The 13,326-nt window shown below is 45.6% G+C and overlaps 1 long non-coding RNA gene across 1 annotated transcript; it reads left to right on the top strand.

The window, feature by feature from the left end:
* The first annotated feature begins 1,225 nt into the window (after positions 1-1,225).
* LOC131919929 (uncharacterized) lies at positions 1,226-8,326 on the top strand. Its single transcript, XR_009381463.1, has 2 exons — positions 1,226-1,340; positions 8,126-8,326. It is a non-coding gene; the product is annotated as an uncharacterized LOC131919929 (long non-coding RNA).
* The last annotated feature ends 5,000 nt before the right edge of the window (positions 8,327-13,326 follow it).

The following is a 13,326-nucleotide window of genomic DNA, read 5'->3' as shown; positions in this document are numbered from 1 at the left end:
TAAAGATGTATACCTCTATGCCTGACATATATGCACATATATGTGCATATAGTGATGTATAATGGTATATGTGCATATATATGTATATATATCAGGCATGGTGGCATATGCCTTTAATCTCAGAACTTGAGAGGCAAGATTTCTGGGAATTCCAGGCCAGCCTGATCTGCATAGCTAGTTTCAGCCAGTCTGGGCTACGTAAAGAGACCGGTTTCAAAACTAAAAATCAAAGCCCAAAACAAAACCATAATGATGTGATGCGACAAGACCACAGTGTAAAAAGTCCTCCATCTTTTAGTCTTGCTGAGGCCATTTCAGGTTTAACAATTTGATCTCCTTGATGGAGAATCCCATAGAGAACTACCCAGCTCCTATTCTAGCAACCTGAGGTCAGGATGTCCTAGCTAACTTATCTTGCTCAGCCTTTGTGAAAACTGCTTGCTTGTGTGGATCCTCCTCCAGCTAACCGCTTATCTTAGCTTCTGTTCAAACTGTTTCCTTCAAACTGCTTACCCTGTGAGGCGCCCCCTGCAGCTGCTGTGTGAGATGCCTGGATAAGGTCTCTGCCCTTAAAAAAAAAAACCCATGTTCTGGACACTGGGGCCACACCTAGGACCCTGAACACTTGGGTATAGTCCCAGTTTGCTGGAATAAAGACTTTCAATTGGCTAAAATGTGTCTGAGAGGTCGTCCCTGGTGAACTCCAGGTAACAATGGCACTAGAATTCAAACCTAAAAAACATGCTTTTTTTAAAAAAAATTAAGATTTATTTTATTTTATGTGTATGTTTTGCTTACATATATGTACTACTACTGGAGTTCCAGATGTCTGTGAGCCACCATGTGGGTGCTGGGAATCAAACCTGGGTCCTCTTAATCACTGAGCCATTTCCAAAGCCCCCAGGAACCACATACTTAATCCTAATCTTATACTCCCAGCTAACAGTCCCATCTCATTTTCCCTCTGCTCAATTCTCTGGATTCTTTCTTTTTTTCTTTTTCTTTTTCCAAGACAGGGTTTCTCTGTGTAGCCCTGGCTGTCTTGAAACTCTGTAGACCAGGCTGGCCTCAAACTTAGAAACCTACCTGCCTCTGCCTCCCGGGTGCTAAGATTAAAGGTGTGTACCACTGCACCCCCAGCTAACTCTCTGTATTCTTAAAAGCCTTATTTACTCACTCTTGGCCACTTCAGCACTCACTGTTGGGACCCCACACTTTACAGAGTCTTCACAAGCTCCTACTTGGTCATCACGTTGTAGGAAGAGACTCCCACCCTCTGTACTCTGGACTGACATATCTTCAGTGTTTCCTAATGCCTGGCAGACAGAGTTCTAAGAGAGGTCAGTCAAATGAATGATTATCTAACTTTTAACTGGCAAGTCTCTTGGTGGGTAATAGAGTGTTGGGAATAACTTGGGTTCCACACAGTTTTGCTGTGCTCTTACTATGGAACACTCCTGTGTGACGATGCAAAGCCACTGTGTTTTTGTGTGACAAATTGTGGGCTTGTGTTAGTGGAGAAAATGGCAAGTGGCTGTGGAGACAAGGAGTAGCTGTGAAAAGGAGAACCATATTTGGCATCTGCAGGCCCGTGCTGTCGATAAAGCAGCCAGGCATTGTAGATGCGATGGATTCCATTTGAGTGGTCCAGGAAGCAGATGCCGAGACGGAATCCAAAGCACTGGTGAGGTGTTCTGCTGTCACTCCTTCCCAGGCAATGTAAGTCCTCAGCACCCCAATACTGCCTGTGTCTTCTTTTTGTACCTCTGGCTCTGTCCTATTGCTGGGTGAATGACACTCCCATACTGGCCGTTGGGGGTTAACCTTATATCTCTCTCTGCCTTTAGAAAGCAAGTAATCCATCTCCTTTCGACCTTGGTAGGCATGTTCTTCAGCAGGGGATAATATCCAGAGGGGCTGCATATGCTGAGTTTGGAGACCCCCAGATGGGGGTGATCCTGGGTCCCCTCCATTAGCATTAGCTAAAGCTGGCTCCTCATCACCTCCTAAGAAATGGCTTTAACAAGAACCCTCTGTTTGTTTTGGTGAAGTGACAATCTAATTCATATATAGGAAGAGAGATTTCCTAAAAGAGAAAAGTGTCTGTTGCTAACTTTGCCCCCCCCCAAAAAAAAGGCATTTTTCTGTGACTACAGAACAACTTCTCTTGCAAGCCCCTAAGCTATTTGGAATCCGTCTTTTCCAAGAGGAAAAAAGTGTTTACATTTGTAAAAACCAAGAGTCTACTGAGCTGGTCTTCTCATAACCTTAGGATTTTTATTCTAAAATTCCTTCAAACCCCACCTTTTAAATGAAACTTTCCCTAATGTTTCCAGCATCCCAAGATGAATTCTTTGGCAGGGCTCACATTCACTAGATCTGTATTTCTTCTTTCCGAACTGATGTGGCGGTAGTCATGCAAGAAGGAACTATTTCTCACTAGCAGGCTCAGAGGGGGCTGCCCACCCACAGCAAGCCCCAGGAATCTCAGCCATATTATAATGTAATATGAGTGTTTACATTATGAATAATATGTGACAGCATGCTCCATGTTGTATTCCTGGACTTACAATACACACATACACACACATACACATTTGTGGTGGTGGAGTTTTTGTTGTTTGTCTTTCAAGACAGGGTTTCTCTCTGCAGCCCTGACTGTCCTGAAACTTGGACTGTAGACTACGCAAGTCTCGAACTCAGAGATCTGTCTATCTCTGCCTTCTAAGTGCTGGGGCTAAAGACGTGTGCCACCATGCCCAGCTCAAGTGACGTTAGTGTTAACTACCCTCAGAAGGGATTAACTTGGTGGTCATAGGCTATAGTAAGGTAATGCATCTGGTCCTGGTCTCCTGCTCCCTCTAAGTAATAGCTATTGCCTATGAATAGTCTTCTTCGTTCCCTAAAATGTCCCCCAATCTCCTAACAAGGAGACAAGGGTCCCTCTGGCCAATATCTATTATAAGAGATAAAATAGGACTTTGGCAGATAGAGGAACGAATGAGCCAATACCAGTTGAATTAAAGCACCTATTAGCATATTAATTAGTAGTAATACCTCTAGTGAGGTATGTAATTATCTGCACCCTACATTATAAAATAGTGTCCAGAAACGATTCATTCCGTTCTCTGAATAAGTAACTTTGAACATAACCCTGTTTCCTTTATATAGCCTCCAATACTTAGTCCAAAGACTGGTTTCCGCCTGTATTTTCCCGACATAAATAGCAAGCCAAGTACTAGCTCCATTTCACAGGTGAAAAATGTTGCAGGGAGAAAGCAAAATGAAGCAAACCGAAGTATCCAGAGGCCAGAGCGACCTTTCCTTCCACTAAGCAATACTGCCTTGCCAATGCAAACTCAACTCCCACATAAGTAAGCAAAGGAGGACAGGAGGAGGGGGAGGAGGAGGGAGAGGAGGAGGATGAAGAGAAGGGCAAGGAGGAAGAGGGGGAGGGAGGGAAGAAGAGAAAGAGGAGGGAGGAATCGGAGAAGGAGGAAGAAGAGGAAAAGAGAGGAGGAGCAGGAGGAGGAGAGCAAGCCTTCCTCAAAGCCCATATTCTATCTTACCGCGAGCGAGGCCTAGGAGCCTGGACGGCAGAACACCTCTACTCTGGCCTGTTGGTAACATCCGAAGCTGTAGCTACAGCGAAAGAACAAAAGACAGTCCGCCACAAAGGGATGTTCCAACTGTGCTGTGTCTTCCAACCAGTGACTTCCTCCCTGGAAACGAAGTGTCCAAAGCCCTCTTCTTTCCTCCTGGCTTCCCACCCTGCCGGTGCTGGGGAGACTCTCCATGTTCTGTTCTCTGGTGCACCCCTCTGCCTCCCCCGTCAGGGCTCTATGTAGGTGGAACTCATGAAGGACGGAAAGGATGCTCTCACCAATTTTCATCCCCTTCTTGCTTAATAATGCATCCCAGGCGTTGTGTTTCAGGCTGGTATTTACGTGGCTATGTGGGTTAGTTCCAGGCCCAGCTATTACCAGTGAATATGGTGACATTAATATGAGTAAATGCAGGAAAAGGGATGAAATAAAACATATCCTATTGAAGGAAATGAGGGTTCCTTAAGAAAGGAAAACACACATAGGAAGGACACGGGCATATCAGGATACAAATAGGCCCCCGGGGAGCCGTGGATTCCACAGGCATGATGTTATGGAAGTACTTGATACTGGAGTAAGCACCTGCGGAGATGAATTACATCCTTGTTCAGACCACTAACGTTGGGTACTGACATTGCAGGAAGCGCTTATGGTATATTTCAAATCCCTTGCCCGCTACATAAATATCCAATAAATCAATCAGTGATAAAGGACACCAGCTAAAAGCTTAAAATGCTGAACAAGTCACCTCCCCTCCTCAGAGAAGCTGCCACCTTTAATTTATGAGGGGTTTCCTAGTCACTCACACCTCCTGCCCTGGAAAGGCAAGATGAGCGATTAACACATTCGGTGCTGGGCAGTGGAGAAGCAGGAGGGTTGGCATCGGGGATGGTGTTGCTAACAGCTGCTCTTTGTCTTTTTAAGGCATCCTTTGTACATATTTCTAGGGTACATTATAATAATTTAATACGTGTGCACAGTGCATAGTAATCAGAGCAGCAAGCACTTCTGGAATTCTCTGGAAATTACTGATACCCACCCTCTCCGACCCTCCCCCTTAACTTAGTTTCTCTTACAAAGGAGAAAATCACTTCTCTCCCTCTGGGGAAACAGAGTTGGAGGTCCAGGTTCCCTCTGTTCAGTTATAGTGATCCTGTCTCCTGTACTCAGGGCGGACTTTCTAATGGTTGTTCTGTAAGTGGAAAGTCAGAGGTATTATGGGAGTTCTTGTGCCTCTGATAATAGAGCTAACACAAAATCTCTTGCCAAATACAATGAACAATTAAAAAAAAAAAGATCTGTGATTGTTTAAAAGGAAAACGACTGTTAGGAAATGTGCCTAGCTGTCATAATGGTCTTCTTTGGGTGGCAAAACGTGGCTTTTGCCTTCTTTCCTGCATTTCCCAAGTATCTTGTCCAAAGATGCTGTGCTGAGTGATTGTGCCACTGGAATGCCTAGCCTCTCCAACAACCCCAGTGTGATAGGAATTTAATGTGTTAATTCACTGGGTCACGGGATGCCCAGATATTCTGTTGAACATCATCCTGGACAAGTCAGAGAGGGTGTTTGGGAGTAAGATCAACACTCGAATAGGAAGGTGGGGAAATCGGATGGTCCTTTCCTAGTGTGCATGGGCTTCCTCTAATCAGTTGAAGGCCTGATAGCAAAACAAGCTCTGGCTGAGCAGGATGTCCACACTCACCCATCTCCAGCCGGGACCCTGGTCTCCTGCCTGTGGACATAGACTGGAGCAGACACCACTGGCCCTTCTCTGTACCCCCTTTCCATCTACAAACGTGGGAACATCTCTGCCCCGGAGCTCCAAGAACCACTTTCTTCTAAGGAATTTGTTTCACATCCTGCTTCCTGTGATTTGTTTCTCTGGAGAGCCCCGACTAATACAAAAAGTCAGGTGTTTACACATTTTTCTCTCCCATTGTTCCTATACGTAGAAAGCAATTTTTTAAAATCATGCAAATTTAAGAACTATGTAAAGAAAACCTAACAGAATTAATCCCACTGAGAGCATTAATATTTCATTTCCAGTTTAATTTTGGTATTTTTACTTCCATATAAATCTCAAGGCACTCCAAAGAGTATAGACATCAATATCATTTATATAAAACCACACAAAGCTTTGACTAATTACAAAAGCCTGTATTTCATGTGTTTAATGTTATTGCATTGAAAATGAAAGTGCTTTCAATTCTACTCTTTAGCAATTTTTTAAATAAAAAAAAAGCCAAACTCTTAGTTTGTGCATCAGAAAAAAAAAAAAAAAAAAATGGGCCAGAACAAAAACTTGCTGAGCACCGCCTGGTGGGAGGCTCCCAGATGGTGAAAACAGCGAACACCTAGCAAGTGTGGTGTCAGTCCCATCTTAGACAGTCCTGGTCACCACCCTGCGTTGGGTGCTGGAGAACGTTCTGGAAGACATCAAGGGTGGCTGGGGAGCCGTCATTTGCGGAAGGTCACAGAGGCAGGCCCCGACTATGGCTTAAGCTCATCTCGAGGAAGTGGGACGCTGTCTCCACGCTTGAGGGGTTACTGCCAAGCCAAGATGGATATCAGGAAGCCAACGCAAGAGTATATATGATTGAGCATTAAATCGGGGTGGTATTTTCATTGACTTTCATCAATTATGGCAAGTCTCGTCTGACTCGTTCCATTTCCCGAACTGAAGTTCAAAGTTGGGAAATAATTCACCCACACAGTTAGTGGCAGTCCCAGAAAGAAAGTCCTGGAATGATGGTTTGCGTTCCTAATGAGGCATAAACACCGACGTTTCTCTAGCCCAAAGAAGCTGTTTTGAAGAGGCCCAAGCAAAGGCTGTACCACTCCACCCCTGCCCGCCCAGATGTTCAGGAAAGCAGAATAAAATGATTCTAGGGGGAAAAGCTTTTGTTTGATTGCTGGCTCTGATGAAGCCTTTAAGAAATCAGAGATTCTCTGCATGGGACTCGGCATCAGGGATGTTGTCTCCATAGAGCACTAGGAACTAAATGTTCTTTAATAATTATGGGTCAGCATAGGACTGAGGTAGTAGTGGGAGGGAAAGGGGAGTGTTGGAGGAGACAGGGAAGAACAAAGAGGCAGGAAAAAAAAAGGAGCCAAAACAAAGGAAAAGAGGGAGAAAAAAATCAGTTTTGTCCCATTCAACTTAATTTTAAGTTATGTCATGGTATCTTAGTTAGCTTGCTATTAGTGTGAGGAAACACCATGATCAAAAAGCAACTTGGGGAAGAAAGGGTTTAATTCAGCTTACAGCTGTCAGGTCATACTCCTACTCCATCGTGAGGGAAGTCAGGGCAGGAACTCAAGGCAGGGACTTGGAGGCAGGAACTGGAGCAGACACCACTGAGGACCGCTGCTTCCTGGCTCATTCCTCAACATTTGCTCAGCCTGCTTTCTTTACAATCTAGGACCACCTGCCCAGGGTGATGCTGCCCCACCATGGGTGGAACCTCCCTACATCAATTATTCATCAAGAAAATGCCCTCTAGACTCACCTGGAGGCCATCTGATGGAGACACTTTCTCACTTGAGGGTCCTCTTCCCAGATAACTCTAGTTTGTGTCAAGTCGACAAGAAAGAAGCAGGATGCACAGTTCGAGAATTCTCTTTCCTTTTAGATTTATTTCTAGTTATGTGTATTGTGTGAGTGTGGTACCCATGGAGGTCAGAGGGGATGGATCTCTGAAGCTGTAAGTGGCTGTTGAGCCCCTGTTGTGGATGCTGGGAGCACTCAAACTCAGAGTAAAAGAGCAATGTGCGCTCCAAACCATGAAGCCATTTCTCCAAACACAAAGTAGGAGAATTTTCTAAGGACCAGAGCTTATCCCAGGCTCTTCATTTACATTCCTTAAACAGATATATCGCTATCATTTCAAAGGGTGAGGTTGAGATTTACTTGCTCGAGGCCACTGGGATCTGAATACAGTTCAAGGTTTGGGATGTAGTTTAGTTGGTAGAATGCCTTCCTGGTGCAAACAAAGCCTGGGGTTTGGTCCTCGGCACAGCATAAACCAGGCAAGGTGGTAATCTTACCACATGGGAGGTGGAGGCAGGAATTCAATCATCCCCAGCTACAGAGTAAGTTCAAAACCAGCCGGGGATACATGAGACCCTGCCTCAAAACAAGCAAAACACATCCAAATTCAATTCAGTCTGAACCTACATCTGCAGGTCTGGACCTCCATGTAAAAGCATTTCCACATTCAAGCTTCAGAGACACAGAGCTCCCACTATCCCCAGGCGCCTTTTTCAGCTTGGCCGATCAATGGTTCCCAAGCTACTCGGAGTTCATCAAGTTCACGGGCTGTGAGTTAAACTTCTTTTTCCATTGAATTTTCATCCAACTGATAGCTAAGGCTGCTGATCCAAGCACAGGATTGTATTGTATTGCATTGAAGTAGAATTAATATTGGTTCCAGAAGCGTCCTGCCAGAATTCTGCAGGGCTCCCCAAAGGATATATCATCCCAATAAACTGTGTTCTTTCTGCTGTTCTCTGTCTTTAGGCACAAGAGGATCAGGCCAAACCTATCAGCCCTGTTCAGATGGAAATGGAGAGAAGCAGTTGGCAGCTCTTATTGCCCCACCGTCTGAGCAGAGCCTAAGGCAGGCCAGCATCTCCAGGTCCTAATGAGAAGGAAGTCCCACTGTCCCCAATGTTAACAATACCATCAACACTCCCTGGGGAAATAAACCTTTATTTCCAATATGGACTTGACTCAAGGTATCTGAAGATAAGAAACTGTTCTGCAGCCAGTAGTGGAACTCTGTGAAAGGACTTCAGGGAGACTGAAACAGTTCTGGCCAGCTCTTCAGAATTAAGCAGAACCAGGAAAACCACCAGAGCAGATCAAGGGTGGGGCAGCATGGCAGGGGGTTAGTGCTCACTGACTCCGAGCCAAGGCCCTTCTGGTTTTCCTTCCAGTCTTTCTTTTGTAACATTCTCATTTATTCTGCAGTACTGGAGATTCGAATCCAGGGCCTTATGCCTGTTAGGCCAGCACTTCACCCTGAGTTACATACCAGCCCGTTTTTAGAATAGAGTGTGCTATCAATTAACTGGCAGCAAAAAGCATCATCTGTACCAGTGTTGTTTTGGAAAGAATACCAGGATCGGAGCCCAAGGACTGGGGTTCACATCCCATTTCTACCACTTCACTAAAGTCCTTTGGCCTCATACAAATGTCTCTGAGTCTTAATGGCTTTGATCTTTGAAATGGAGGGATTCATAAACCTGCCTCAGGATGCGGCAGAGAGATCAGTGAGATTGTTTCCCCCAAAGCGCCTAGTACTGTGTGTAACATGTACTAGGTGCTCAGTTAAAGCCGGCAGGGTGTGTTTGAGTCTGGGTCACGCCATGGGAATGCTGCAAATCCTTTCACTGCAGGAGATACGTATTTTACGGGGTTGGATGAATCATGACTACGGTTTTATTTGAAAAAGTTCACATCAGTAGAGAAAGGCAGAGACTTCTAGCAACCAAAGGTCTAGCCTTCCTACCTATCAGCCATCATTCCTCTCTCTACAGAGCCATCAGTAAAATGCTAATGTTTGGGGAATCTTAGTGAACGCTGTTTGTGCTCTTCCTTGAACTTTTCTTACACTCCACAATTCCATCAAGCTAAAAAGGAATCAAGTCTCTGCCACCTGCCAAGCGCTAAAATAGGGACTTCACGTGCATTATCACATCACCTGTGCTAAGTGAGGAACGCTGTAGAAATACCGCAGTGGGGGAGCCTATGTATCCAGTGCACCACGACTGTCCCAAGCGGATCAACACCTGTAGATTCGGCACTCTGAGGACAGGAGTCACTGACGCAGCTCCTAGCACAAAGCCATACATCCATTCAGTGCCCCCTTCCAACGTATCCAGCAGTAAACTGGTTGATGGGCAGGTTTCTCCTGTCAGTCAAACACTGAGCAGCGGAGATAAACTCTCAGAGATCACCCACATGTAGCACGGAGAGGGAACCAGTGCTGTCCAATCAGGAGGATTGGTTGCATTGGGCGCTTAGAAGCTGTGCAACCTAGACCAGCCCACTAGCTAGCTGCTCATCCTTAAGGGAGACAATGGGAAAAGAGTACCCCGCTCTTTTCTCACTTCAGCCATTCCAACCATATACAGTTGCTGGGTTGTTTTCAGTCTTCCAAATGACAAGAACAAAAGAATACATCCTAAAACTCGATTAACTGGCATTTTCCTGTGGTGCACCTGAGCACGCGGTATCCCTTTCTTGGTGGAGGAGTGTGGTGTATGTGTTCCCCTGGAGGCTAAAAGTCTGCATTAGGTGCCCCTATCGATCTCTACCTTGTTTTATTTTAGATAGACTCTCTTACTGAACCTGGAGCTCACCAATTTGGCTAGATTGGCTGGCAAAGGGGATTGGGACAGGACATGTGCCAATACCCATTTACCTGATCTAAACTCAGGTTCTCATGCTCTTTTCCAGGCACTTTACTTTACCAACTAAGCCATCTCTCCAGCCCCCTACAGCAAGTTTTTAAAAATATGGACCCTTACATGCTCTTTAGAGAAGTTGTCAGAGAAAGGAGGGTGGCCTTCCCCCCAAATTGGGAGGCTAATTGTTTTGAGAAGTCTCTTTCCCTCTCAGAACTTCCTGGTAGCATCCTCGGACCCAGAGCAAGGAGCCGGAGAGACCCCTTTGCGTTAATGTGCCTCTCAACTCAAGGCAGACATGCCAACTCAAATCTTGTTCCACTCACTGCTTGGCAATTATTACTTAGCAAACATTTCTCTTGGCACTTGCTGTCCTAAGCCCTCAGGACAGAACCATGCCAGTGCCAGCTACACCTGGACCTCCCAACAGAAACAGCAACAGTGGCCCATAGCTCACAGATCTCTTCCTGGACTTGGAGATCCCGCCCGGCAGGACGCAGAGGTGACTGCTCAGCTTAATTACTCTGAGGACAGGAAGGACCCCTGACGGCAACTCTGTTCTTCTGCCAGTCTTTGGCAAGCACCTCCTAGCTCCTCCATCCTTGGCTAACACACATACCTGACTCTGCCCACCAAACTGCAGGTGGACACACTTAGGCTAGCAAAGAGATTCAGGTACTATGATTTCCCTAGCTGGGGAAGAATAACAAGGGTAAGAGTTCTTAATAGATGGAATAAAAGAAACTGAGTACAAGGGCACATTCCTAGATCTCAGCACTCTGGAGGCTGAAGATGGATTATGAGTTCAAGGCCAGCCTAGGCTACATAGTAAGACCTTCTTTCAAGAGGAGGAGGAGAAAGAGCGGGGCATAAGTCTAGCCAAAGCTAGTACTCAATACTAGAATCCACATACAACCTCCCTGCAATTTGATGAAAAAACCTTTAAGCTAGCAGCAGCTGTGCAGTGGTTGGCAGCATGGACTAATGAGACTAGCCAACTGCCTTGGGAAAGGGGATACAGACAAGACAATCCCCACGCCCCCTCAGTGAAGCAGAAGCAGATCAGGCCTGAGGAGTCCACGAGATGCAAGCTCTTCACTGGATGGATGGTCTTGCTGACACCAGCCAGTCAGGCACAACACAAAATCCCCATCTCCCTGCATCCTTTCTGTCTCCCACCATCCTCACACCTTAACCTCCCCCAGTGACAGCTTTTGCATCAAAGGAAAACAGGCAGGTGGACTTCTAATCCGGCCCTGCTACGGATGAACCCTGTGATCTTCGACAGGTCCCATGGCCCCTACAAGTCTCAGTTGCCTGACCTGTAACATGGGTACAAGAGTGCCATCACATACAATAAAGGCACACGGGGAAGCACCTGGTCAGCGACAGTACTGTAGACAAACAACAGCAGAACACTCTTCTGGTAACCCTCTCTCCAAAGGACCCAGACACCCGTAACACGGTGGTGGCTGACAAAGTCAAGACGTGCATCTGTATTGCTTTTATTTTTATATACTACTTTGCAGTGCTAGGCTTCAAACCCAGGACCTCATGGATGCTAGGAAAGCTGCATCCCCAGCACAGCAACCAGGAAGTATCACTAACATTCTCATGTTGTTGATGAGGTCACTGAGACTCACAAACTTGTGACAGTTTTAAGGACTTTACTCTTTTGAAAGCATTTTTTTATTTTGAAATTATATATCCACAGGAAGTTGTCAAAAAATAGTAGGAACCCCCCCTCCTCCCTCCACAGATCTTCACCCATCTCAGAAATGGAGCCGGATCCTCTAGGCTGAGTCAGAGACTGGCTGGAGACTGGAGGGATTGTATCGGGATAAAGGGATACGGAGCATCGCCTTGGGGAGACTGTGCTAATCTGACTGGAGATTTATGAGACAGACAATTGAGATTTGCTGACATGCTCGGGAAAGCAATGTCCCATCCAGTCTTCACCTTCCAACAGTGCTGGCCAAGTCCTTCACAACCCAACCATCTGTTAACTGGGTCTGGACACTGGTGAGCTTCCAGTCGCCAGCTGGGTACGTGGTGAGGAAAGGCTTTCTGGTATTACAGCCTCTTGGGTTCCTCAGCCCTTGCATGTACCCTTCATTCCAAGGCACCATCTTGGTGGCCAAGTCTTCCTGTCCCTTCTCCACTCCAACTTGGGAACTTGGAAAAGAAAACAGCTCCCACATTTCTCACTGCACTATTTACAAGATGGGAGTTATTTCATCCACAATTAACATGCTTCTCTGAGATCTAGTTCCCAAGAACGAGGAAACAATCCTCTTCTCAATCAAGGAGACTGCTTAGAAGACCCTAGCCACAAAGGCCATGGAACTCGACCCTTTCAGACACCTGAGTGTTCCTTCTTTTCTCCTGGGGAACGATGTTCCAGGGCTCCTCACTACGAAGAAAATCAAATATATCAAGCACCTACCCCGGCCTTGGCTGTTCCCTACGTTCCTTCTTTAGTGCTCACCGGAAGACCAAATTTGTACATAGGAAGGACATCCCCGAGTAGCTATTGCAGGCTAACCTGTTCTAGGGTCTGGTGACATACTCTGGCGCTGGAACAAGAGTAACAGCAAAAAAAAAAAAAAAAACCAAAAACCAAAAACCAAAAACCAAACTTGTACTCTTTACAAAAGAAATGTTCCCCACTAAAACAAAGAATGTTATGGAAAGGAAAAAAAAAAAATAAATAAAAAGTGCCCTGCTCAGCTGCATGAAGGGGAAAGGTTAGATGGACAGCATAGTAATATATAAGCAGTTTCTTAGTTTTCTCGTGGGCATACTTAACCACCTCAGAATGTTTCCCCAAGAGGTAATCTATTATATTTTGTTCAACTTCTTCCTCCAAGAACTGAATCAATTCATGATGTAATGCCTAGGGGAGAATAATCTTTTGGAAACAGAGTATCTTTCTGAGGACAAGGTTGAAGAAAAACATCTTAATATTGTTACAGCTTTTGGCCCCCTCTTGGCCCCTGCTCTTTACTAGTGGATGCCAGAGTAGCAAAGGGACAGGCAGAGGCATATGACAGGGACACCACCAAGTCCAAGTGCCTAGGATAGTTTCCATCTCTGGGAGGAATACATTCACTTGGGCATTTTCAGCAGGCTTGTGGCACTGGGTATACTGAGTGACAAGCTGAGGATGCTACTTACTCCAACTTAGCTCCAATGTAAGTAGGGCTCCTTCTGGATCCTTTCTGAGCTCCCACCCCACAAAACATACTATTACAGAATGGCAAATCATTCATCATCCCGTTGAGAGCAATAGATAGGATTTTGGATAGG

The sequence above is a fragment of the Peromyscus eremicus genome, chromosome 9, assembly GCF_949786415.1.
Source record: "Peromyscus eremicus chromosome 9, PerEre_H2_v1, whole genome shotgun sequence".
In the NCBI taxonomy this organism is placed as follows: domain Eukaryota; kingdom Metazoa; phylum Chordata; class Mammalia; order Rodentia; family Cricetidae; genus Peromyscus; species Peromyscus eremicus.
Note: the sequence above shows the minus strand (reverse complement) of the source record. Positions and strands in the feature narration are given on the sequence as shown.